This window comes from Bufo gargarizans, chromosome 2 (assembly GCF_014858855.1).
Source record: "Bufo gargarizans isolate SCDJY-AF-19 chromosome 2, ASM1485885v1, whole genome shotgun sequence".
In the NCBI taxonomy this organism is placed as follows: Eukaryota; Metazoa; Chordata; class Amphibia; order Anura; family Bufonidae; genus Bufo; species Bufo gargarizans.
This window is the reverse complement of record NC_058081.1, coordinates 522,357,603-522,383,446: the sequence shown is the minus strand read 5'-3', so window position 1 is coordinate 522,383,446 and position 25,844 is coordinate 522,357,603.

Genomic DNA, 25,844 nt, shown 5'->3' with positions numbered 1-25,844 from the left:
AGAACTTGTATTTTGCCTCTGTACTGTTCCCGCTTACTCTATCTACCAGAGCGAAACCCCACAATACCTAAAGGGTTAACAAACCTACTAAATGTGAATTTGAATACACTGAGAGGTGCAGTTGTTTATTTTAAATGGTGAAAAGTATGATGGGTTTCCAATATATAGGCCTCTCAAAACCACTCCAGAACTGAATTGATCCCTAAAAACTAAGCTTTTGAAAATTTCTCTAAAATTTTTAAAATTGCTTCTAAATTTGGTAATTGTATTAAAGACTATGTTCACCTTTGGGAACAATTTTTTTGTTATTGCATTTTACTAAATTTTGCCTAAAAATATTGTTTTTTATTAAAAATATTCAGCTGTTAACTGTCAAGCTGTGTGAATCGTACTTTTACTTTGTGGTCATCTAATAAACCTTATCTCTAAATTACTAAAAGGTCATAAACACTTATTTAAGCCACATTCTTATCAGTTAGATAAGAACTGAGCTTTAATGAGTGTGTCACAAACCCACCTGTCCAGGCTCCAGGGGTGCAATCTCCGGCTTCGTTGCGGCTGTGCAGGGACAGGCGTACTGCTAAGCCATGCCCCTGGTGTAGTGAAAGCATCCTTAGCAACAGGATGCAATGCTCTGTTTCTTCCCACAGTGGGCATATGCTGGAGTAGATTAGCAGTGGGCTGATTGCTCAGATTGACTATTCCTATGTGCTAATGTTTCCGACTAATGGAGTGCCAAGTGATGACCTATCAGGTTCTGATCCTGAAACTTGATGCTCTATTTAACCCTTTTCTGGCCATACACCAGTGCCAGTAATAGTCTCTGACTAGCTGTGTTCCTGGGTCCTGTGCTTATTTTATTGCTCATTCCTCTGACCCGACATCTCTTTTCATCACTACCTTTCACTCGTTTGGTACTGCGTTGTCCATCTGGTTCTGATCTCGGCCTGTCTTCTAACCATTCTCTGTCTCTCGTTTTGTACTGCATAGCTGTCTGTCCGGTTCTGACCTATTTACTTATGACCCTGTTTTTAGTGTTGTTTTGTCTTTTGGTGTTTGTCTGTCTGTGCATGTAAGTAGTGCAGGAATAGTCAACCAGTTGTAATCTTGCTACCCAGGGCATATACTGCAAGTCACTGGCCTAAAAAGACTGGTACCTGCAGTATTATGAACACCATGGCATCCTTAGCCTCACAAATGCAGTGCACTGCTAAGTTGGTGCAGGATTTTGCGGAGAGTATCCAGCAGCAGACTAGTCCCCCTGTGTCCACAACCCAGACACCAATGGTCACCAGGTTCTTTAGATGAGGCCATGTCTCTGGCTATCCGACTGTACCGACGACTTAGAGAGCATAAAAGTGAACATGCTGTCTCTAGTTCTCCTTCTTCATTTCCTTCTGTCTCTCAGTCTTCTGTGGTTGAGGCACCAGTGGAGTCTGAGGAGCCTATGCAAGTGAGCAACTTGACTCCCCAGCAAAGGAAGGAACATCGTTTGAGGACTGGCCTTTGCTTCTTCTGCTGAATTCCAGGACATCTACTGCGATCCTGTCCTACTAGGCCATATCAGTGATCATCATGGAGGTCACCCAGACACACAGGTATTTCCTGATAAAAATGACAGGGTTCTGTTGCCTGTTACTCTGTCCTCCCTAGAAAGGTGAGCTTCTGGATTAGCCTTTGTGGATTCAGGGGCTGCATCAAATTTCATTCATTTAGAATTTTTGTAGACTACTTGAACCCATTCTGGTGTCTGGGGTGGGTAATATTGCTTTAACCTAAGGGTTTATTGAGCATAAAACCCTTGATTTGGTAATGAAGATTGAGTCTATTCATTCTGAGAAGTGTTCATTATAAGTCATTAAAAATTTGTCTGCGGATGTCATTTTGGGATTACCCTGGTTGAGAGGACATAGTTCTGGGGATTTAACTAAATGGGGTCCCCAGTGCTGTAAACATTGTCTCTCTACCCAACTCTCTGGTCTGGAACTGGAGAAGGGACCACTACCTGAGTTCATCAAGGACTTTGAGGATGTATTTTCCAAAGGGACCGCAGAAGTTTTGCCCCCTCATCGCAACTACGATTGCACCATTGAACTTGTCCCTGATGCGAAACCTCCCACGGGCCTTGTTTGTAATCTTTCTGGACCTGAAAGACAGGATAGGAAGATTTCTATTCAGGATAGCCTGAAAAAAGGGCATATTCGACTGTCTGCAGCTCCCATAGGTACTGGTTTCTTTTTTTGCTAATAAAAAAGATGGTAGATTGAGCCCCTGTATTGATTACAGGGAACTTAATAAAATCACGGTTTGAAACTAGTACCCCCTTCCTCTCATTCCTGATCTGTTTAATCAAATTTTGGGGCCCAGTGCTTCACTAAAATTAAACTGAGAGTAGCCTAAAATTTGACAAGAATATGGGAGGGGGATAAATGGAAGACAGCTTTCAATACCCCCCGAAGGAAATTTAGAATATCTGATGATGCCCCAGCTGTGTTCCAAAAACCTTGTAAATTATATTTTCCAAGAGTACCTAGATCAATTTCTTGTATATCTGGACTATATTTAGTTTTTTTCCCCCAGGAATGGTCCTCTCATGCATGTGAGGAAAGTCCTCCAAAAATTTAAGAACCATAATTTGCTTGCGAAGTTGAGTAAATGTGAGTTCTGTGTCAGAGAGGTCTCCTTCCTGGGTTATATCCTGTCACCTCAAAATTTCGGTATGGATCCTGCTAAAGTGCGAGCTGCAGTTAATTGGGCCAGACCTACCTCTCTCAAGGACCTTTAATGATTCCTCAGGTTTGCACATTATCATAGGAAATTTATTAAAATCAGGAAGGGGGCAGATCTTCTCCATTGGTATCCTGAGGCTTTGTCCACCTTTGATACACTTAAAGAGAGCTTAATTCAGCCTTTCATTGTTGAGGTGGATGCTTCTGAGGTAGGAGTCGGTGCTGTATTTTCTCAGGAGTCATCTTCCCTCACTAATTTGCATCCATGTGCATTTTTCTCTAGAAAATATTATTCCTCTGCCGAGAGGAACTATGATATTGGCAATCAGGAACTGTTTGACATAAAATGAGCCTTTGAGGAATGATGACACTTTTTAGAGGGGGCTCAGAACCAAATCACTGTGCTTACGGATCACCAGAACTTGAATTATTTGGATACTGCAAAACGCCTGAATCCTAGGAAGTACGATGGGTCTTGTTCTTAACCTGGTTTAACTTTATTGTTATTTTTCGTCTTGGGTCCGGTAACGTGAAGGCGGATGCCTTATCATGTAGTTTTGGGATTTGTAATGCTATTGATAATGAATCTGGTAACATTTTTCCCCCTGGTATCGATTCGTTAGGCCTGATCTTGCCACCAAAATAAAATGTTGGAATCTGGCTCCTTGTAACTTTTCCTCTTTTAAATAGTTTGTTGCTCCACATCTTCGCCTTAAGGTTTTGGAGGAATCTTATTGCTGCTCATCTGATTATTGGTGGGATTAAACATCCGGTCACCAGAGCCTACTGGTGACTTACTTGGTCATGAGATGTGCTTGCCTTTATCTCTGCATGTGATGTGTGCTAGGGTCAAAGTATACCGAAGACCCAGGCAGGGCCGGTGCAAGGATTTTTGCCAACACAAGCGAAGCTACATTTTGGCGCCCCCCCTTCCCTTGCAGCTCACCTGGCCCTGGTCCCGTCTGCAGCAGCTGGCTTCTCCTCTGTGTGGTCCTGGTATCTTCTCTCTGCTTCAGACAATCGCTGGTTTGAGGACCGTATTTTTCGCCCTCTAAGACACACCTAGGTTTTAGAGTATAATAAGAAAAAAAAAAATTCCATTACACCTGAGGTCAGACCAGCAATCAGACCACCAATGTTAATCAGACCTCAGATCAGACCCCCATGTCAGACATCAACCCCCATCCATCAGCCCCCCATGTCAGCCATCATGAAGCCATGTCAGCCATTAGCCCCCCATGTCACATTTCTCCCCCTCCATGTCACATTTTTCCGCCCTCCCCCAGGGTGCACCCTAAGGCAGCCGCTTGGTCTGCCTTATGGTAGCACCGGCCCTGGACCCAGGAGACATTCTGTAGGTTTACTTTGCCCCTTGCCCATTCCACAGAGACCTTGTACTCACATCTCAATAGATTTCTTACCGGACCTTCCACCCTCCCGGGGAAAGACAGTTGTCTGGGTAGTCATTGATAGGTTCTCTAAGATATGTCATCTGATTTAATTGAAGAACCGTTCTGATGCCAAAGAATTGGCTGTTTTATTTGTCGACAGTATTTTTAGATTACATGGGAAACCCAAGTCCATTGTCTCGAAGGCGTCCATTTTGTCGGCTAGCGATCAAACTCTCCTTCTCACCTGCGTTCCATCTTGAGACAAATGGACAAACTAAAAGGTCAACCAGGTTTTGGAGCAGTTTTTAAGATGCTTTGTCTCTGACTTTCAGCAAGCATGGAAGAGGTGTTTGCCCTTAGCGGAGTTTGCTATTAACACAACCACATCAGCTCCTCTAGTGGCATCTCAACTTTTTATTGTAATTTAGGCTTTAATCCATGCTTTTCTTCAGTATCTGTCTCAAATTCTGTGAATCCTTCAGTGGATGCTATTGTAAATGATCTGTGCACAGTTTGGACCCAGTAGCCTGGAAATAGCTCAAAGCAAGCTACATAAAAAGAGTTTTTTGGGTCCGAACTTCCTGTTGGGAGATCTCGTCTGGCTTTCTACAATAAATTTTCATCTCAAAGTACTATCTGGTAAACTTGCTCCTAAGTTTATTGTACCATATAAAATCATGTCTGTTATAACCCCAGTATCTTTTTGCCCTCAATTACCATCCTCGTTTTTTATAAATAATTGCTTAAGAAGTACATCCCTCCTGTGATTCCTCCACCTAAACCTCCTGAAACATTGGTAATTCTAGGCAAGTTTAAGTATGATTTGGAGAACATTCTTGACTGTTCAGGGCTCTCTGTAGTACCTAATTCATTGGAAGGGATATGGTACTGAGGAGAGAACACGAGTGCCAGCTCAGGATGTTCATGGTCCTCATTTAATAAGAAAGTTTCATATCAAATTTCCCTCAAAGCCTGCTCCTCAAGTTGAGGGTCTGGTGGCCCCTCTTAATGTCATAAACTCACCTGCCCTGGCTCCAGCGGCACGATGTCCGGCTTCAGCACAGCTGCGACAGGAGAGACACTCTGCTAAGCCAGTACATAGCCTGTCTGGTTCTGACCCATTCACGTAAGACCCTGTTTTTTGTTATTTTTTCTCTTGGGGTTTGGCTGTCTCTGCACCTTAGTATTATAGGGACTGTTGACTGCTTCCTAGGGCTTATATTGCAAGTAGGTAGAAAAAACAGGCTGGGTTCTAGTTCAGGGCTCACTGTACGTGTCTGTCCCTAACTACAGGCGTTACAGAGTGTTTAGAAGGACAGAGATCAGAGATAAGGAGCCATCAGCTGAGCTCCCTGACCGAACACTGTAAAAATACAAAGTCTGCCACTAGAAAATCTCAAGGCTGCACAGAGAAAGTGGCTCAAAATGTTTAATAAAGACCAACTGAAAAAAAAATTTTTTTGCTCAAAATGAGTACAATGCAGTAATAAAATATAAATTGCCCCAAAAGGTGTACATAGCCTTTGAAGTTTTAAGAACATAAGCCCTGAATCATAAAGAGTAGTGCTCACTACGTCAGTTTTCATAAGGCCTGCACTGCTGGAGGAGGCATACAATTAATGATGAGGCGCAAGCTTCGTCATATATTAAATGCCTCCTTTGGATCTACCAAGCAGGGGTGTACCTAGCCTTTTTGCTGCCTGAGTTGAAAATTTACAGCAAATCACTACTCTTATGCAGATGCTCTCTTTGCTCATCTTCTCCATTCAGACCACACAGTGCCCTCTTCAATAATTATTGGCACACAGTGCCCTAAAAATAATTTTGGCCTGCTAATAGTGTCCCAGACACAAATTGTGCCATAAACATAATGTCCCCCCAAAATAATTGTGCTAAGCTGATACTGTGCCAGGGTGCCCCTACAGTAATAGTGCTCCCCAAAGTCCCACCAATAGTAACAAGTCTTTGCTAGAGTGCACTTAGTGTTAACAGTGCCCCCAATAGAAATAATGCCCCCATTATACCCTTACTAGTAATTAAGTTCACCATAGTGACCCTGTAGTAATAATTATTTTATAATGTTTGCAGTTGAAAAATGCCCCCTAATGTGTGCCAGTACACAAATACCCTGTTATAATGTGTGCCAGTGCAAAAATACCCCCTTATCATGTGCACCAGTGCAAACATACCTCTTGATAAAACAAAAAGCAAGCCTTCACACAGTTCAGTCAACAACAAAAAAACAGATAAAAAAGTTATAGCTCTTAAAAACCATTTTAGCAAATTCCATGTTACAAAATCCAGATGCCTTTCCTTCTGAGCACTGCTGCTGTGTCCCCAAACAGCAATGTATTACCAAATTTAGGGTATTTCTGTAATAAGGTGAATTGCATAAGAGAATATTTGGTATTTTTTCTTCTTTTAACCCTTGCAAAAATGAAAAATTTGGGACTAAAGCAACATAATACTGGAAAAAAATAGAATTTCTAATTTTCACAGTCCAATGTTAATAAATTCTGTGGGATCAAATCTATCACTATAGCCCTAGTAGAACTGGGGGTGTAGTTTCAAAAATAGTGTTATATCTTGGGGTTTCCACTGTACTGGTACCTCAAGGGTGTTGCAAGTTCAACATGGTGCCCAAACCCATTCCAGTAAAATCTGCATTTCAAAAACCAAATGGTGCCCTTCTGAGCTCTGCTATGTACCTAAACGGCAGGTTACGGCCACAAATTGATTACTGTCATAGTAAGAATTTTTTGCTGCTTTTTCTCTTGTCAACCCTTGTAAAAATGAAACATTTTGAGCTAGAACTAGATATTATTGTTAACATGAAATTTATGATTTTCATGCTACAATTCTAATAAATTCTATGGACCCCTAAATCAATTCATTGAGAGGTATAGTTTCCAAAATCTAGCCTTTTGGGGCTGTTTCTTTCCTGCAAACAGCTCAGATCGGTTCGGCACTTTTTTTTTTAGCTGTTCTTGACTGCGGAGCTGTTGGACTTAGTTGTGGCAGAAACAAATCAATATGCCACTCAATTTATAGCCGCCAACCCGGGAAGCTTTTATGCCCAGTCTTTCCGGTGGAAACCCGTCCAAGTTTCCGAAATTAAAACTTTTCTGGGCCTTCTCCTCAACATGAGCCTAACAAAAAAGCATGAATTGCGGTCATATTGGTCCACGAACCCAATTCATCACATGCCCATGTTCTCTGCTGCCATGTCCAGGACACGATTTGAGACCATCCTGCGTTTCCTGCACTTTATTGAGAGAAATATCTCTCTAAAATGACAACTTTGCATAAAAAATGTGAAAAGTTGACTTTTAGAGAGATATTTCTCTCACCCAGCATGGGTATATGTAAAAAGACACCCCAAACACATTGCCCAACTTCTCCTGAGTACGGCGATACCACATGTGTGACACTTTTTTGCAGCCAAGATGCACAAAAGGGCCCAATTTCCAATGAGTACTTTCAGAATTTCACAGGGCATTTTTATGAATTTGGATTCCAAACTACTACTCATGCATTAGGGCACCTAAAATGCCAGGGCAGTATAACTACCCAACAAGTGACCCCATTTTGGAAAGAAGACACCCCAAGGTATTTCATGATGGGCATAGTAAGTTCATGGAAGTTTTTATTTTTTGTCACAAGTTAGTGGAATATGAGACTTTGTAAGAAAAAAAAAAAAAAAACACCATCATTTTCCGCTAACTTGTGACAAAAAATAAAAACTTCTATGAACTCACAATGCACATCAGTGAATACCTTAGGGTGTCTTCTTTCCAAAATGGGGTCACTTGTGGGGTAGTTATACTGCCTTGGCATTTTAGGGGCCCTAATGCGTGAGAAGTAGTTTGAAATCCAAATGTGTAAAAAATGCCCTGTGAAATCGTAAAGGTGCTCTTTAGAATTTGTGCTCCTTTGCCCACCTAGGCTGCAAAAAAGTGTCACACATGTGGTATCGCTGTACTCAGAAGAAGTAGGGAAACATGTTTTGGGGTGTATTTTTACATATACCCATGCTGGGTGAGAGAAATATCTCTCTAAAAGTCAACTTTTCAAATTTTTTATACAAAGTTTTCATTTTAGAGAGATATTTCTCTCACCCAGCATGGGTATATATAAAAAGACACCCCGAAACACATTGCCCAACTTCTCCTGAGTACGGCGATACCACATGTGTGACACTTTTTTGCAGCCTAGGTGGGCAAAGGGGCACACATTTTAAAGAACACCTTTAGGATTTCACAGGACATTTTTTACACATTTGAATTTTAAACTACTTCTCAAGCATTAGGGCCCCTAAAATGCCAAGGCAGTATAACTACCCCACATGTGACCCCATTTTGGAAAGAAGACACCCCAAGGAATTTCAGTGAATACCTTAGGGTGTCTATTTTCCAAAATGGGGTCATTTGTGGGGGTTTTGTACTGTCTGGGCATTGTAGAACCTCAGGAAACATGACAGGTGCTCAGAAAGTCAGAGCTGCTTCAAAATGCGGAAATTCACATTTTTGTACCATAGTTTGTAAACGCTATAACTTTTACCCAAACCATTTTTTTTTTACCCAAACATTTTTTTTTATCAGACATGTAGAACAATAAATTTAGAGAAAAATTTATATAGAAATGTAGTTTTTTTTAAACATTTTGCAACTGAAAGTGAAAAATGTAATTTTTTTGCAAAAAAATCTGTAAATTTCAATTAATTGCAAAAGCAGCAATGAAATATCACCAAATGAAAGCTCTATTAGTGAGACGAAAAGGAGGTAAAATTCATTTGGGTGGTAAGTTGTATGACCGAGCAATAAACGGTAAAAGTAGTGTAGTGCAGAATTGTAAAAAGTGGTCTGGTCATTAAGGGTGTTTAAGCTAGGGGAGCTGAGGTGGTTAAAATGATGTGATTTATGGGGGGGGGGAGGGTATAATATATAGGCTCCTCAAAGCCATTTCATAACTGAAATTGGTCCTTCAAAAACTAGGATTTGGAAATTTTGTTGAAGTTACTGCTAAACTTATAAGCCTTTTAACCTCTCCAAAAAATAAAATTACATCTGAAAATTATGCCAAACATAGTGGACATATGGTCAATATTGCCGTAATTATAGACTATTTTGTGAGATATTACTATCTGTCTTAGAAGCAAACATAACATTTTGGATTTTTAGTTGCTGTGCATCCTGAGCCTTACTGTACCTACTAATAGGTAAGGCTTAAAATGCATGGCAACAAAAAATTCTGTGCAGATTTTACTGCTTTCACAATGTGACATTAACCCCTTAAGAACTAGCCCTATTTTGACCTTTTTTGCAAATCTAACGGGAGACTTTATGTTGTAATAACCTTGGAATGCTTTTGCTTATCCAAGCAATTCTGAGATTATATATTTATTTTTAGTGACAAATTGTACTTTATGTTAGTGGCAAATTTTGGTCGATATATTTTGTTTTTATTTATAAAAAAAATCTACCTATGATCACATGCACATGAACCTCTATTTTGAAAGGTTGATCTATTTTTCATCTACATTAATGTGGCAGTGTTTCTTTAAATGCACAAGTCTTTCTCTGTTTTATAAATGTGAATCACTATTGGAACAGGGTCACACTGCCTCCACAAACCAAGCGGGTCACTTTCAGATATCTAGTCTTTGATTTACTGTTAGGCTGCTTTCACATAGTGTTTGGTCAATGATTTCCATCAGTGATTGTGAGCCAAAACCAGAAGCAGAGCCTATACAGAAATAAAGTATAAATGAAAGATCTGCACCGGATCTGTGTTTTTGACTTGCACCTGGTTTTGGCTCACAATCACTGATGGAAAACACTGACTGTGTGGATAAGGTCTTAAAGGCAACCTCTGCCAGCTCAAATGATAAAGATGAGGCATAAAGCATTGCTGGAGTTTATGTAAAAATTAGATTTTTCATTATTCTTACTCTTACTTATGCTTATTGTCTGGTACTGGTGGTTGTCATGACTTGAAGACCTAAGCATGATTATCTGTGCATGAGAACTAATGGATGTATAGATGCAGGAGCAGCATCTATTGCTGCAGTGTGTAATAGCTATTGCTAGAAAAGCAGTCCTCATGTTTTATGCTAGAGGTCCAGTATGGACAGAAGGATAGTGTAAAATTTAACTTTATTGATATTTATGTTTGGGGAAACTAAATTGATGTTGTGATCCAGACGCTGGCAAACGTCTGCATCATGGCATAAAAAAAATGGCATAATTAGGGGCAGGTGGGTAATTCAGAGAAATTGATAATCTTTTCACTGCTTTTCTGGAAAAAAGATCCCCTCTATAGGTGACAATCAGAAAACAAGTATCCTCTGTTAGGCTGAGCTCACATCTGTTTTGACTTTTCCCCTATTCTGTTTCATCAGAGGAAGGGCTCATTCACACGAGCGTAATGGCTCAGTGCCTATGCAAATAGCAGTCCGCAATGCACGGGCACTGGCCATGTGCACTTCTTTGGCAGATACGGACCCATTGACTTGAATGGGTCCGCGATCCGCAAGATATGGTCAAAGATAGAACATGTTCTATCTTTTTGTGGTGTGGAGGCACGGACCAGAAGGCCCACAGAAGTGCTTTGAAGTGGTTCAGAGGGGCTTCAAGTCCGTGCCTCCACTCCGCAAAAGATAGGTGAAGTCCTATCTTCGGTCATATCTTGTGGATTGCGGAGCCATTCAAGTCAATCCACGCCATTTGCAGGCGGCAATACAGGCACAGAGCCGTTGCAGCCATGTGAATGGACCCAACCAGAAAAACTGATCCGTTAATTGAATTGAATAACGCATATGAATGGAACATAGAAGCTGCTGTTGCTAATTCAATAAAAATACCCACGCTGCACTTTTTGTCAGGTAAAATGCCAAGTTTTCTAATGGAAACCAGATCCCATTATAGTCAAAGGGATCTGTCAGGTGGCGCTCCTTTCGTTCATGTGACAGAAGGGCAACTTTCATTATTTTCATTTTCCTATAATGGAGCAGAAAAACAAATAAAAATGTCAATGTAAACCCTGCCTCATATCTTCTCTGGAGTCATGTATTATACCTCTCCTTCTGTCCCTGCAGCCCATTAGCACTTTTCCTATTGCCCCCCCCCCCTCTCCTCCTCCACTATGGCCAGCTGAGTGTGAAGGGGGGAGGAACCTGGAATATCTCAGGATATATTATAGAGCAACTAGAAATAGGTGCTTAGCCAAGAAACTAAGCTTTAAAACATGACCAGAATTGCTATGCTATCTACCACACAGCTCGAAATATGACTCTTAGAAATCTGTTCTTGTTTTAAAGCATAGATAATTAGTTTTCAAACAAGACCAGACTCATATCTCTAGGTGCTATACAGGCTGAGATATAGCCATAGTAGCAAGGAATTATCTCATACCCCCTTGGCTACTGAAAATTACTGGTCCTTCAACGTGCTGGTAATACTGGCTAGGCTTATGGTTTCCCAGCCAGTTGGCAATGCTAGAAGGCCACTTTTATATCAGAGGTCTGTCATTTATATGTCAATATGCTGTAGTTTTGTAGAATTTAGAGGTTATTTGTTGCAGCATAATACAAATGATTCTGTAGGGAAGACACCAATTTGTATTAGCTATTCTGGAGTGAACGGGGCTGAAAATGATTTCTGTTGGATGCTCTGCAGTGAACAGTTAATTGCTATGCAAAGACCTGGCTGTGGGGAGAGTGACTTAGCATAAGTGACCAGCAGCCATACACTTTGAACACTAGGTGGCAACATACTATGTATATTAATGTTTTAACTGGATTGCCTGTTTAAAGAGGACCTTTCATGGGTCCAGACATTATAAAATAAGTGGCACTTTAGGTAGGGCATCAAACAGGGATCTAATAAAGCTTACTATTATTTCTGGGTGCCGCTCCTTTAGCCCGCTGTGTCCCCCAATCATTATCTCGCTTGATATGCTAATTATTAGTATTGGCGCAATGAGGAGGAGACTCAATGAGCGTCTCCTTCTCCCTGGCTGTAGCGGCGCCCAGGAATAATAGTAAACTGTATTAGATCCCTGTTTGATGCCCTACCTAAAGTGCCACTTATTTTATAATGTCTGGACCCATGAAAGGTCCCCTTTAAAGGAAATCTGTCAATAGTTTTTTGCTGCCCTAACTAAAGACTCATTCACACTTAGTGTTTGGTCAGTGATTTCCATCAGTGATTGTGAGCAAAAACCTGGATTGGAGCCTCAACAAACATAAGTTATAAAGGAAACATCTGCACCTGTTCTGCTTTACATGTACTGAGCAGAGTGCTGCTGGTCAGCCATGGTCAATCATTCTCAAATACTCTTTAACAGCATATAAATGGCAAATATGTTTTATTTTTTATGATCTATAAAATGAATATCACATGTAATGGTGGGAAGAAATATTTAAGGGATCATGGAAACAACAGCCTTAGGGTGCTACAATGTAGTAACCATAGTGTAACTCCTTTACACAGTCAGATAGCACACACATAGATGTATACTCATGTCAGAGTCCATTTTTCATCTTTTCCCTTAAGACTCTCTATTCTTGTTACTATCTGGTTTCATGCTTACAGATTTAACCCACAGCACATGATGTTCCCATTGCAATTCTCTAACAAAGCAAGTTATACTAAAACAGGAATAATGATACAAGATTAAATACTCTGATATATCAATAAAAGAAGACGAAACGTTCCAGTGAGAAGATAACTGTTGGAGGAGAAAGGAAAACAATCTTGTAACCCCATCTGGAGGGTGAAGCTCTGAACATGCTTGTGAAATGATGGATAGTTAATGGAAGCGAGTTGAACGATACCAGTCCAATACTAAAATTTAAGCTACATAGTGAGTCAAACAAGCAAGAATCAGAATCTGGGGCATTTTCGGACTGTCAGACTATTTAACAAGCAATTGTTTTTCTAAGAGAAATATATTTATATTTTTTCTAAATTCCATGTTGATTTATTTCTTAAATGGGTTGTCTCATGGAAAATATTCTGTGGTTTTCAAACCAGCACATGGATCTGAATACTTTTGTAATTGCATGTAATAAAAAATGTAGCATAGCCTCTGAGTTATTTCATAAGAAAATATATATGTATAGTGCCACCTGCTGTTTTTGTTCTTTGTCCCTCTCACTGAGATAGCCGCACATGACTGCCTCATGAACTGTGATAGAAAGAGAGCTGCAGCAAAATGGCCACGCCACTTTAGCTGCAGCAGAAAAAATAATCCCCTTGAGCTGTCAGCTTGATGTAAATCTAGCAGAACAATTAATGGATCCATGTGAGGTACAGGGCTGGTTCTAGATATGTTATAAAGGGATTACCATGTATTATATGATGTCTGATTTTCAATGTTTACATAAGTCATGACCCCTTTAATGTACCTCAACCCCTTTAGGACCCTGCGATTTTCCATTGAAAAGAACCAGCATCTCCCTGAGGCCTAGTAACAAAAGACAGAGAGGAAACAACCAAATATGAAAGGGAAAAGAAACACTTAACTTCTGAAATAAATGGACGAGCAGGAACTCAGGAGAGGACCACACACCAGCACTTCCAATACCAAACTGAAGCTATCAACCGCATAGCCTGATGGGTGAAGTCACACTAAATAGAGGAGTTGTAATGACCACAAGTTACACCTGAGACAAGAGGTGTGGTCATACCAGCAACAACACTGAAACCCAGTGAAACCAAAGAGGCTGTCAGATCACATCACATGCAGCCAGTCTCTTAGATCTTCTGACACCTGTCACATTAGAAACCGTGTCAAATCCTTTGATATTAGGTCCTAAACGGTTGATGTTTTCTTCATAGTACCGTATAAGAAGAACAAAATACCCATTGGAAACTTTACGTATTATTACCTTTGAACGTCATCCGTCAAATGTGACATGACACACTAAATATTCAGTATTATTATGCTATAATATTCCTTTAACTCCTGATGTCCTGGTACTCGGCGGGCGGTGATCAGAACCCGGTGCCTGCAGGCTCCTTGGCTAAATGCAAGGGGGTCCCGTGACCCCCCCCCCGTGCCGGCAATCGCCGCAAACCGCAGGTCAATTTCAGTGTTGCGGCGGCTGGCGGCGGTGCCATCGGGTCCCCATGCGGATGTAGGGGGGACCCGATGGCATGGAAGGCAGCGCCATGCCTTCCTGAGGCATGGCATGGCACTGCCTTCCGGTGACGAGCCTGTAATATCCAGCCCCCTGGATCTCACAGGCTGGAAGCTGTATGAGTAATACACACAGTATTACTCATACAGCCAATGCATTCCAATACAGAAGTATTGGAATGCATTGTAAAAGGGATTAGACCCCGAAAAATTGATGTTCCAAAGTAGGACAAAAAATAAAGTTAAAAAAAGTTGAAAAAATAAAGTTTCCCCCCCAAAATTAAAAGTTTCAATTAAAAATAAACAAAAACGTCATTTTCTCCAAATAAAGTTAAAAAAAAGCTGGTATTTTACATATTAGGTATCGCCGCGTCCGTATCGACTGGCTCTATAAACATATCACATGACCTGAGCCCTCAGATAAACACCGTAAAAAATAAAAAATGTGCTAAATAAACCATTTTTTGTCACCTTACATCACAAAAGGTACAACAGTAAGCGATCAAAAGGCTTATGCCCACCAAAATAGTACCAATCTAACCGTCACCTCATCCTGCAAAAAATGAGAACCTACCTAAGACAATCTCCCAAAAAATAAAAAAAAACTATGGCTCAGAATATGGAGACACTAAAACATAATTTTTTGTTTTAAAAAAGCTGTTATTGTGTAAAACTTAAGTAAATTAAAAAAAGAATACATATTAGGAATTTCCACATCCGTAATTACCTGCTCTATAAAAATATCACATGAACTAACCCCTCTGAACACCGTAAAAAAATAAAAATAAAAATGGTGTCAAAAAGCCCTATTTTTTTGTCACCTTACATCACAAAAAGTGTAATAGCAAGCAACCAAAAAGTCATACGCAGGCCAAAATAGTTCCAATCAAACCATCATCTCATCCCGCAAAAAATGAGACCATACATAAGATAATCGCCCAAAAACTGAAAAAAATATGGTTCTCAGACTATGGAGACACGAAAACATGATATTTTTTTTGTTTCAAAAATGATATTGTGTAAAACTTACATAATTAAAAAAAGTATACATATAAGGTATCGCCTCGTCCATAATAACCTGCTCTATAAAAATATCACATGACCTAACCCCTCAGGTGAACACCGTAAAAAAATAAATAAATAAAAAACAGTGTGAAAAAAGCCATTTTTTGTCACCTTACATCACAAAAGGTGTAATAGCAAGCGATCAAAAAGTTATATGCACCCCAAAATAGTGCCAATAAAACAGTCATCTCATCCCACAAAAAATGAGACCCTACCCAAGATAATTGCCCAAAAACTGAAAAAGCTATGGCTCTCAGACTATGGAGACACTAAAACATGATTTTTGTTTCAAAAAAATTGTATACATAATAGGTATCGCCGCGTCCGTGACAACCTGCTCTATAAAAATACCACATGATCTAACCTGTCAAATGAAAAAAAACGTATGGCATTCCTTTCCTTCTGCGCCCTGCCATGTGCCCGTACAGCAGTTTACGACCACATATGGGGTGTTTCTGTAAATTGCTGAATCAGTGCCATAAATATTGAGTTTTGTTTGGCTGTTAACCCTTGCTTTGTAACTGGAAAATAAAAAATAAAATGGAAAATCTGCCAAAAAAGTGAAATTTTTAAATTGTATCTCTATTTTCCATTCATTCTTGTGGAACACCTAAAGGGTTAACGACGTTTCTAAAATCAGTTTTGAATACCTTGAGGGGTGTAGTTTCTAGAATGGGGTCATTTTTGGGTGGTTTCTATTATGTATGCCTCACAAAGTAACTTCAGACCTGGTCCATAAAAAGTTGGTTTTTGAAAATTTCTGAGAAATTTCTAGATTTACTTCTAAACTTCTAAGCTTTGTAACGTCCCCCCAAAATATGTAAAGTAATAACTATTTTTGTAGGTATTACTATGTATTATAGAAGTAGAGAAATTGAAACTTGGAAATTTGCTAATTTTTCCAAATTTTGGCAAATTTGATATTTTTTTATAAATAAAAGTGATTTTTTTTTTTACTCCATTTTACCAGTGTCATGAAGTAAAATATGTGACCATAAAACATTCTCAGAATGGCCTGGTTAAATAAAAGCGTTTTAAAGTTATCACCACTTAAAGTGACACTAGACAGATTTAAAAAAAAATGGCCTGGTCCTTAAGTTGAAATATGGCCGTGTCCTTAAGGGGTTAAAATAATGTTATTTTAACAACTTTATTCTTTTGTTGTTCTATTTATATAGTCCTGCGTGACTTTTTATAGTATATATATATATTGTCACTTAGACTGTGAACAAGCTCCTGGTTGGACTGAAAGGTAGGCCATGTCAATATAACACTTTGGAATAAAATCAACTGTGCATGTGCATCTTAATTAGACTCTGAGTGCCGTGGTGCTTTCTGATATACTCTGGGAAAAATTACTCGACCACTGAGCACCAGTATACCATCATCATTTTGGAGTGCCAACCATCATCTTCCTTTATTGTCATATTTTGACTCCTATAACTTTTTTTTTTATAGTTATGGCTACAGAGCTGCGCGAGGGCTCATTTTTTGTGGGATGATCTGTAGTTTTTATGAATAGTATTTGGGAGTGTGTTTGACTTGCTGATAACTTTTAATTAAATTTTTTGGGGAGGTCAAGTGATGAAAAAATGGCGAATTGGCCATTTTAATTTTTCTTCCCATTATGCACGTGGCACTACCTGCGATGTTTATTTTTTTATTGTTTCTTTTTATTCTGGGGAAAGTGGGGTGATTTGAATTTTTATATTTATTTTATGTTTTTAAAAACTATTTTTAACTTTTTTCTACTCTCTTCCCTTCGGGGCCTAACATTATGCAATCATTAGAGTGCCACTTCTACAGTATATATCAATGGGAATAAATTCACTGACAAATAGAAGATTGAGTATATTGCAATGTGGGGCTGCCCCCTGCAGGCCTACATTGGAATATACCTTTAAAAGGCAATGGAGCCTCAGCAGGCTCCGTTCTTTCACAGCCAATGAAGGTCCCCCAGCCTTTGCTCTTTCAGATGCCATGGTCACATTTGACCAAAGCATCTGAGAGGTTAAATACATGTGATGGGTGTTATCATCGATCGCAGACATAAGCCCGGGTATCTGCTGTATGAAACAGCAGAAACCTGGTGTCTATGGTGCCCGCTGCACTTATGAGCAGGCACTATTTTTAAAAACCTCTCTACTACCATACATGCACAGCGGACATCCAGAAGGGTTTAAGCCCTCTCTATACCTTGACATAAATGTACGTTGAGGTGAAAGCCAACTCCCCACACCTCAATGTATACATACGGCTATGCCCGTGCCTTCAGCAAGGGGAGCTAGCCATACTATAGATCAGGCTGCAGATGAAACAGCTGAGATAGGAGCAAGCTCAGAGCCTATCTGTTAATCACCTTGAGCTGCTTTTACATAGTCAGTATTTGGTCACTGTTTGATCAGTGATTTCAATCTGTGATTGTGAGTCAAAACCAGGAGTGGAGCTTACACAGAGATTTGGAATAATGGAAAGATTTGAAATCACTGATCAAAAACTTACGAAAAACTCACTGTAAAAGCAGCCATAGACGCAGCACCTGAATCGTCAGATGGAGGGGGCTTTATTTGTCACTCCCCCTGTGAACTTGTCGCTGAAAAAGCAGTCATGGCCTATGGATCTTCAATGTACAATGTTACTACAATACTCACAGGCAGATATATTTCACTGCAGTGCATAACTATTGCAGTGTATTATATAAATGGTCAGAGGATCGTATGTTCAAATCTCCTTGAGGGACTAATAAATGTAATTTAAATTTAGTTTTTAAGTGGAAAAAAGTTTTAAAAATTGCATTTTCAAATAAAAGAGGATATATTATGGAAAAACTAAAATATACTACACAACTTTGGCATTGCTTCATTTGTAATAACTATAAATGTATCAAATTATTTAACCTAAACTGTAGATGCTGTGCCAAAATGTTGTTGTTTTTTTTGTTCAGGCTGCTTTGTAGAAAATTCTGAATAAGCATTTAAAAAGTCATATATATCCAAAATGGTACCAATACCAGCTAAGTGATTTTTATTCATTTTTTGTTGCTCTGCAAAGTAGTTAAATATAACTGACGTGACCACATGGCCTTGCTTCTTCATGTAATGCAGGATGTAAATACACTTAATAAAAAACACAACACTTGTAGTGCCCTGGAGCAAAAATACTTTGAACTATGGACTTTTGTCCTTATTGCTGTTATGCAAAGCCATCAGTTTACTATTTTATAGCACTTTGAAGGGTTAACTTGCACTGTGATTCATTGTGTTGTGTGCACTTATGCAATTTCGTATTGTTGAACTGCATTTATGTTTATTGTAATATATCCTGTTCATTTGCACAGTTATCTGATTGTAAAACACTGAAGAATACGTTGGCGCTATATAAATAAAGATTATAATTATTATTACACTTTAGATGTACTGCACTGTGGAAATGGTTAATGTCAGCTAATACTGAGAGACTTTATGACTTTATTTCAAATTTCTCTTTATTGAGAGACACAAATGAAAATACTGGCTTACATTTTGCAATAACGCCAAACATTGCCATGACTCTCATTATTTAACAGACAGTGAAAACCCTATGAAGAAGTTCACAGGATTACATGGTGTCTCCTCTAATGAACATGCTCAGTGTAGAAGAGTCGTATTAGTCTATGTAATAAGAGAAGACTGCAAACGAATTATACATATAGTATGGGTTTTCAATAAAACTTAAGAAGAACGGGGGTGGGATGAAGGATAAGAAGAAGGAAAGAAAAGGGAAGAGGGGGGTGGTAGTGGGGAACTAATTTCTTCAGTAGTGATGGATATATCACGGGACTACTTTGCCTTGTATATACATTATATCATCTCCAGACCAACACCTAAAACCCACTGAGCGTAAGACTGCTAGAGCAATAAGAGACAACCGATATGGCTTAATGGTTATGGTGTGCTACGGTATGACTTCCATGGACCCCAAATATCCTGCTAACTTCTCTAGTCGGCAGATGTGGTTCACTTTGTCTATTCACTGATCCATTGTTGGAGGCTCCTTATTGAGCCATTTTAACAGGATTTAAAGCCTAGCGGCCTGAATCAGGTGCATGGCCAAATCCGTTTTGGCCGGTCTCCAAGAATCATTGGGTAGCCACAGCAGAGCCATCTCAGGGGTAAGCAAAATGCCAGATGTAGGGATTTTATTGACCTCATTTTGTATTTTAGCCCAATATCTCATTATCTTGGGACACGGCCAAAAAATATGGCTCAGGTTGCCCTCTCCGTCCTCACATCTCCAGCATTTATCTGAAGGCTGTAACCCCAACATACATAATTTCTGAGGAGTATTATACCAATATGTCATCATTTTATAGGAGTGTTCCTGATTTATCATACATCTAGAGTAGCCATGTGAGCATGCGTGTATATGTAGGTGTTCCATTTCAGAGAAGGGCCTACCTAGCTCATTTGACCATTTTTTAAGGTAAGCTGGGGTCCTTTGTTCTGATTGGCCAGCATGGAGTTATAAATGATAGAAATCAGGTTACGAGGGAACTTCTCCTGAGTGAGTAATTTCTCGTACCAGGAGATAGACTTTATGACTTTCTACCAATGCAAAGATATATAGGGGAAAAAACAGACACACTGACCCTCTGACTGTCTGGTTTAGCTCTGTTGCTTATGTCTAAAAACTTGTTTATGTCTGGAAAAACTGCCTTTTTGCTCCCTTAAGACTTGCAATGAAGCTCTGTACAAGTCTATAATAGACAAAAATCTCCACCCCTCCAACTAGAAGGTTCTAGTTCAGCTAGAAACCGTATATAAGTAGAGCATTCAGACTCCCTAGTTGTCTGTAGATAGGGAACAGTACTCAGTAGGAGAGTTTCTGCCAGACTGCATGAGTAACCAGAAGAAGACGGGGAGATGGGGATGCTGAGCCACTGACCCCAGGTTACTAGCCTGTTGACCAGTTCTCCAGATGGACAACTGAGCCACAGACCAGCCTTTTGAAAGAAAGAGGGTCAGCTTGCTCAGGCCTTTCCTCTGCATGAAACCTTGAGACTTGAGATGCCAGCTCGGTGTCTTGCCTGTATTGTTTTGCACTTGAATTCTTCCAGAAAAGGAGCACACTGGTTCTTTGGGTCAATTTTTTAATGGTTGCATTTTACTTATTTGGGGCTGAAAATATTTTTTTCTATTGGTCTTTATTACAAATATTGACCAGTTTTGTCACAAAGGGTTAACTCTCTTTCTAGCTGTCCAATCAGACCAGTGTGCATAACAAAAGATCTTTGTATTGTAAAAAAAAAGTGCACCCTTTCAGGACCATGCAATTTTTCACCTTTCTGCCCAGGCCATTTTAAGCAAATTTGACATGTGTCACTTTACGTGGTAATAACTTTAAAACGCTTTTACTTATCCAGGCCATTCTGAAAGTGTTTTCTCGTCACGTATTGTACTTCATGACAGTGGTAAAATTTAGACCAAATTATTATTTTTTATTTATAAAAAAAATGCCAAATTGACCAATTGGAACAATTTTAAAATTTTAATTTCTCTACTTATATAATAGATAGTAATACCTCCAAAATTAGTTACTACTTTACATTCCCCATATATCTGATTCATGTTTGGATCATTTTGTTAAAGCCATTTTATTTTTTGGGGACGTTAGAAGGCTTAGAAGTTTAGAAGCAAATCTTGAAATTTTTCAGAAAATCTCCAAAAACCCACTTTTTGAGGACCAGTTCAGGTCTAAAGTCACTTTGTGAGGCTTACATAATAGAAACCACCCAAAAATGTTTTTTTTTTACAAACTATGCCCCTCAAGGTATTCAAAACTGATTTTACAAACTTTGTTAATCCTTTAGGTGTTCCACAAGAATTAACGTAAAATGGAGATGAAATTTCAGAATTTCACTTTTTTTGCAAGATTTTCCATTTTATAATTTTTTTCCCCACTAACAAAGCAAGGGTTAACAAAATGCCAAAAAAAGGGTTAACAAAAAGCCAAACAAATGATTCTGTAGTTTACAGAAACACCCCATATGTGGTCGTAAATTGCTGTATGGGCAAACGGCATTGCAAAGAAGGAAAAGAACGCCATATGGTTTTTGGAAGGCAGATTTCACTGGGATAATTTTAAGCTGCCATGTCACATTTGAAGACCCCCTGATGCACCCCTAGAGTAGAAACTCCCAAAAAAAGACACAATTTTGGAAATTGTTGGATAAGGTGGCAGTTTTGTTGGTGCTATTTTAGGGTACATAATATTTTTGGTTGCTCTATATTACACTTTTTGTGATGCAAGATAAAAAATAGCTGTTTTGGCACCGTTTTTATTTTTTTTATTTACAATGTTCCTCTAACAGGTTAGATCATGTGGTATTTTTATAGAGCAGGTTCTTACGGACGCGGTGATACCTACTACGTATATTTTTTAAAATTTATTTATGTTTTACACAATAACAGCATTTTTTTATTTAAAAAAATCATGTTTCAGTGTCTCAGCCCTATTTTATTTTTATTTTTTGGGTGATTGTCTTGGGTAGGGTCTCATTTTTTGTGGGATGAGATGACAGTTTGATTGGTACTATTTTGGGGTGCGTATGACCTTTTGATTGCTTGGTATTGCACTTTTTGTGATGTAAGGTGACAAAAAATTCGGCTTTTTGACACCGTTTTTATTTTTTTACGGTGTTCATCTGAGGGGTTAGTTAATGTGATATTTTTTAGAGCAGGTCAGGTCATTCGATTCCATTTAAAGAAAAACAACAATTTTGACTGAATAAATAGCAGTCAGTTGCACACACATGTTTGTGTGTTAAAGGCCCAGATGCAAGCGTATAGTGTCACTTCAGCGCAACTCATATCTGGTGTCACATTCATTTCCATTTAAAGAAAAACTACAATTTTGACTGAATAAATAGCAGTCAGTTGCACACACGTGTCACGGCTGAGGATGGGGAAAACCCTCAGCCGTGTGATGCCAGAAGATGATGGTCACTGCAAGGCCAGGACAGGAATCAGGGAGCGGGTCACCTCCTATCACATCCCTAATTCTGACCCTGTCTCCTAGCCATATGAGCCGACCCTGATGGTAGGAGGGCTCATACTTCGGAACCTAAGATTCCTACTAGCCGTCAGGGTGGCCCTCAACTATGAGCAGAGTAAGACGACCTGTTCCTCCTAGTCACTGAGGAACAGGAGTCTCACTGGCCAAGCTACATAGAAAGGGGAACATGAACAACTTATGGCAATGGCAGGTAAATGCAACAAGTACAACACCTACCTGCCACAGACACAAAGCCTGGAACCCATGCAGAAGCGCTGCTGTCCACAAGAACACAAAGGGACACAGCACACACCACACAACACACAGGAACCCAGGGCCATAAGCTGCAATAAACAAGTGGACCAAAGACACACCTTCATAACATCATGTATAACATAAACTTAACATCACACAACAACATTTATGACCACAAGGGTGGCCCTCACTGGCAGATGGTATATAACCGGAAGGATGACTCCAGCTGACCATGGCTGAAGTACCCCTCAGACTACTGATCTTAACTGAGGCTAAATAGCCCATGTAGCCACACCCACACACAGACACACCTAGTGTTCACACAAAGAAGGAAGTTAACCCTTTCTACACCAGGCAAGGGATGGAAGCCACTTAAAGGGGAAATGAACACATACAGAAACCCCGTGCAATACAAACACAGAAAGTGCACACATACAAAGAGAGGTTGCCAGATGCAAACGCATGCACTACACAGCAAGCTGCCTCGCAACAGCCAAGGCTGCTATACTGACCATAACAACATGTTTCCAGCGGCAACCACAAGTGAGGCAACATCATAATAGCACTCACCAGTGGTTGAACAACAAAACCAGACCGCAGGCAATTTCCTGCGGTTCCAGGAGTCACGGCCATGACCATGGTCATGACAACACGTGTTTGTGTGTTAAAGGCCCAGCTGCAAGCGGATAGTGTCACTTCAGCGCAACTCATATCTGGTGTCACATTCGATTCCATTTAAAGAAAAACAACAATTTTGACTGAATAAATAGCAGTCAGTTGCACACACGTGTTTGTGTGTTAAAGGCCCAGCTGCAAGCGCATAGTGTCACTTCAGCGCAACTCATATCTGGTGTCACATTCGATTCCATTTAAAGAAAAACAACAATCTTGACTGAATAAATAGCAGTCAGTTGCACACACGTGTTTGTGTGTCAAAGGCCCAGCTGCAAGCGCATAGTGTCACTTCAGCGCAACTCATATTTGGTGTCACATTCGATTCCATTTAAAGAAAAACAACAATTTTGACTGTAAATAACTAGCAGTAAGTTGCACAAACGTGTTTGTATGTTTAGGGCCCAGTGCCAGTGCATAGTGTCACTTCAGCGCAACTCATATCTGGTGTCACATTTGATTATATTTAAAGAAAAACAGCAATTTTGACTGAATAAATAGCAGTCAGTTGCACACATGTGTTTGTGTGTTTAAGGCCCAGCTGCAAGCGCATAGTGTCACTTTAGCGCAACTCATATCTGGTGTCACATTCGATTCCATTTAAAGAAAAACAACAATTTTGACTGAATAAATAGCAGTCAGTTGCACACACGTGTCATGGCTGAGGATGGGGAAAACCCTCAGCCATGTGATGCCAGAAGATGATGGTCGCTGCAAGGCCAGGACAGGAATCAGGGAGCAGGTCACCTCCTATCACATCCCTAATTCTGACCCTGTCTCCTAGCCATATGAGCCGACCCTGATGGTAGGAGGGCTCATACTCCGGAACCTAAGATTCCTACTAGCCCTCAGGGTGGCCCTCAACTATGAGCAGAGTAAGACGACCTGTTCCTCCTAGTCACGGAGGAACAGGAGTCTCACTGGCCAAGCTACATAGAAAGGGGAACATGAACAACTTATGGCAATGGCAGGTAAATGCAACAAGTACAACACCTACCTGCCACAGACACAAAGCCTGGAACCTATGCAGAAGCGCTGCTGTCCACAAGAACACAAAGGGACACAGCACACACCACACAACACACAGGAACCCAGGACCATAAGCTGCAATAAACAAGTGGACCAAAGACACACCTTCATAACATCATGTATAACATAAACTTAACATCACACAACAACATTTATGACCACAAGGGTGGCCCTCACTGGCAGATGGTATATAACCGGGAGGATGACTCCAGCTGACCATGGCTGAAGTACCCCTCAGACTACTGATCTTAACTGAGGCTAAATAGCCCATGTAGCTACACTCACACACAGACACACCCAGTGTTCACAGAAAGAAGGGAGTTAACCCTTCCTATACCAGGCAAGGGATGGAAGCCACTTAAAGGGGAAATGCACACATACAGAAACCCCGTGCAATACAAACAGGGAAAGTGCACAGATACAAAGAGAGGTTGCCAGGTGCAACCGCATGCACTACACAGCAAGCTGCCTCGCAACAGCACAGGCTGCTATACCGACCATAACAACATGTTTCCAGCAGCAACCACAAGTGAGCCAACATCGTAATAGCACTCACCAGTGGTTGAACAACAAAACCAGACCGCAGGCAACTGCATGCGGTTCCAGGAGTCATGGCCATGACCATGGTCGTGACAACACGTGTTTGTGTGTTAAAGGCCCAGCTGCAAGCGCATAGTGTCACTTCAGCGCAACTCATATCTGGTGTCACATTCGATTCCATTTAAAGAAAAACAACAATTTTGACTGAATAAATAGCAGTCAGTTGCACACACGTGTTTGTGTGTTTAAGGCCCAACTGCAAGTGCCCCAAATTGGAATTAAGAGGACCGACCAAGCATCTTTTTCCATCTCCTGGTTCCTAAAATCGATTCCATATACACGTCCCCTGATAGGGGACGTAACAGGGATTAAACTGATAGGAATAGTACTACTTAACACACCACTCATATCTGGTGGCACATTTGATTGCACACGCAGTGCCCCAAATTGGAAGTAGGAGGACCGACCAAGCATCTTTTTCCATCTCATGGAACCTAAAATCGATTCCATATACATGTCCCCTGATAGGAGACGTAACAGGGATTAAACTGATAGGGATAGTACTACTTAACACACCACTCATATCTGGTGACACATTCGATTGCACAAGCAGTGCCCCAAATTGGAAGTAGGAAGACCGACCAAGCATCTTTTTCCATCTCCCGGTTCCTAAAATTGATTCTATATACACGTCCCCTGATAGGGGACGTAACAGGGATTAAACTGAACACACCACTACTTAACACACCACTCCTATATGGTGGCACAGTATATTGCACGCGCAGTGCCCCAAATTGGAAGTAGAAGGACCAACCAAGCATCTTTTTCCATCTCCCAGTTCCTAAAATCTATTCCATACATGTCCCCTGATAGGGGGGACGTAGCAGGGATTAAACTGATAGGAATAGTACTACTTAACACACCTTATAATAACGCAGAGAGAGGCAACGCAGAGAGAGGAGTCTGAAGAAGAGGAGTCAGAGGAGGA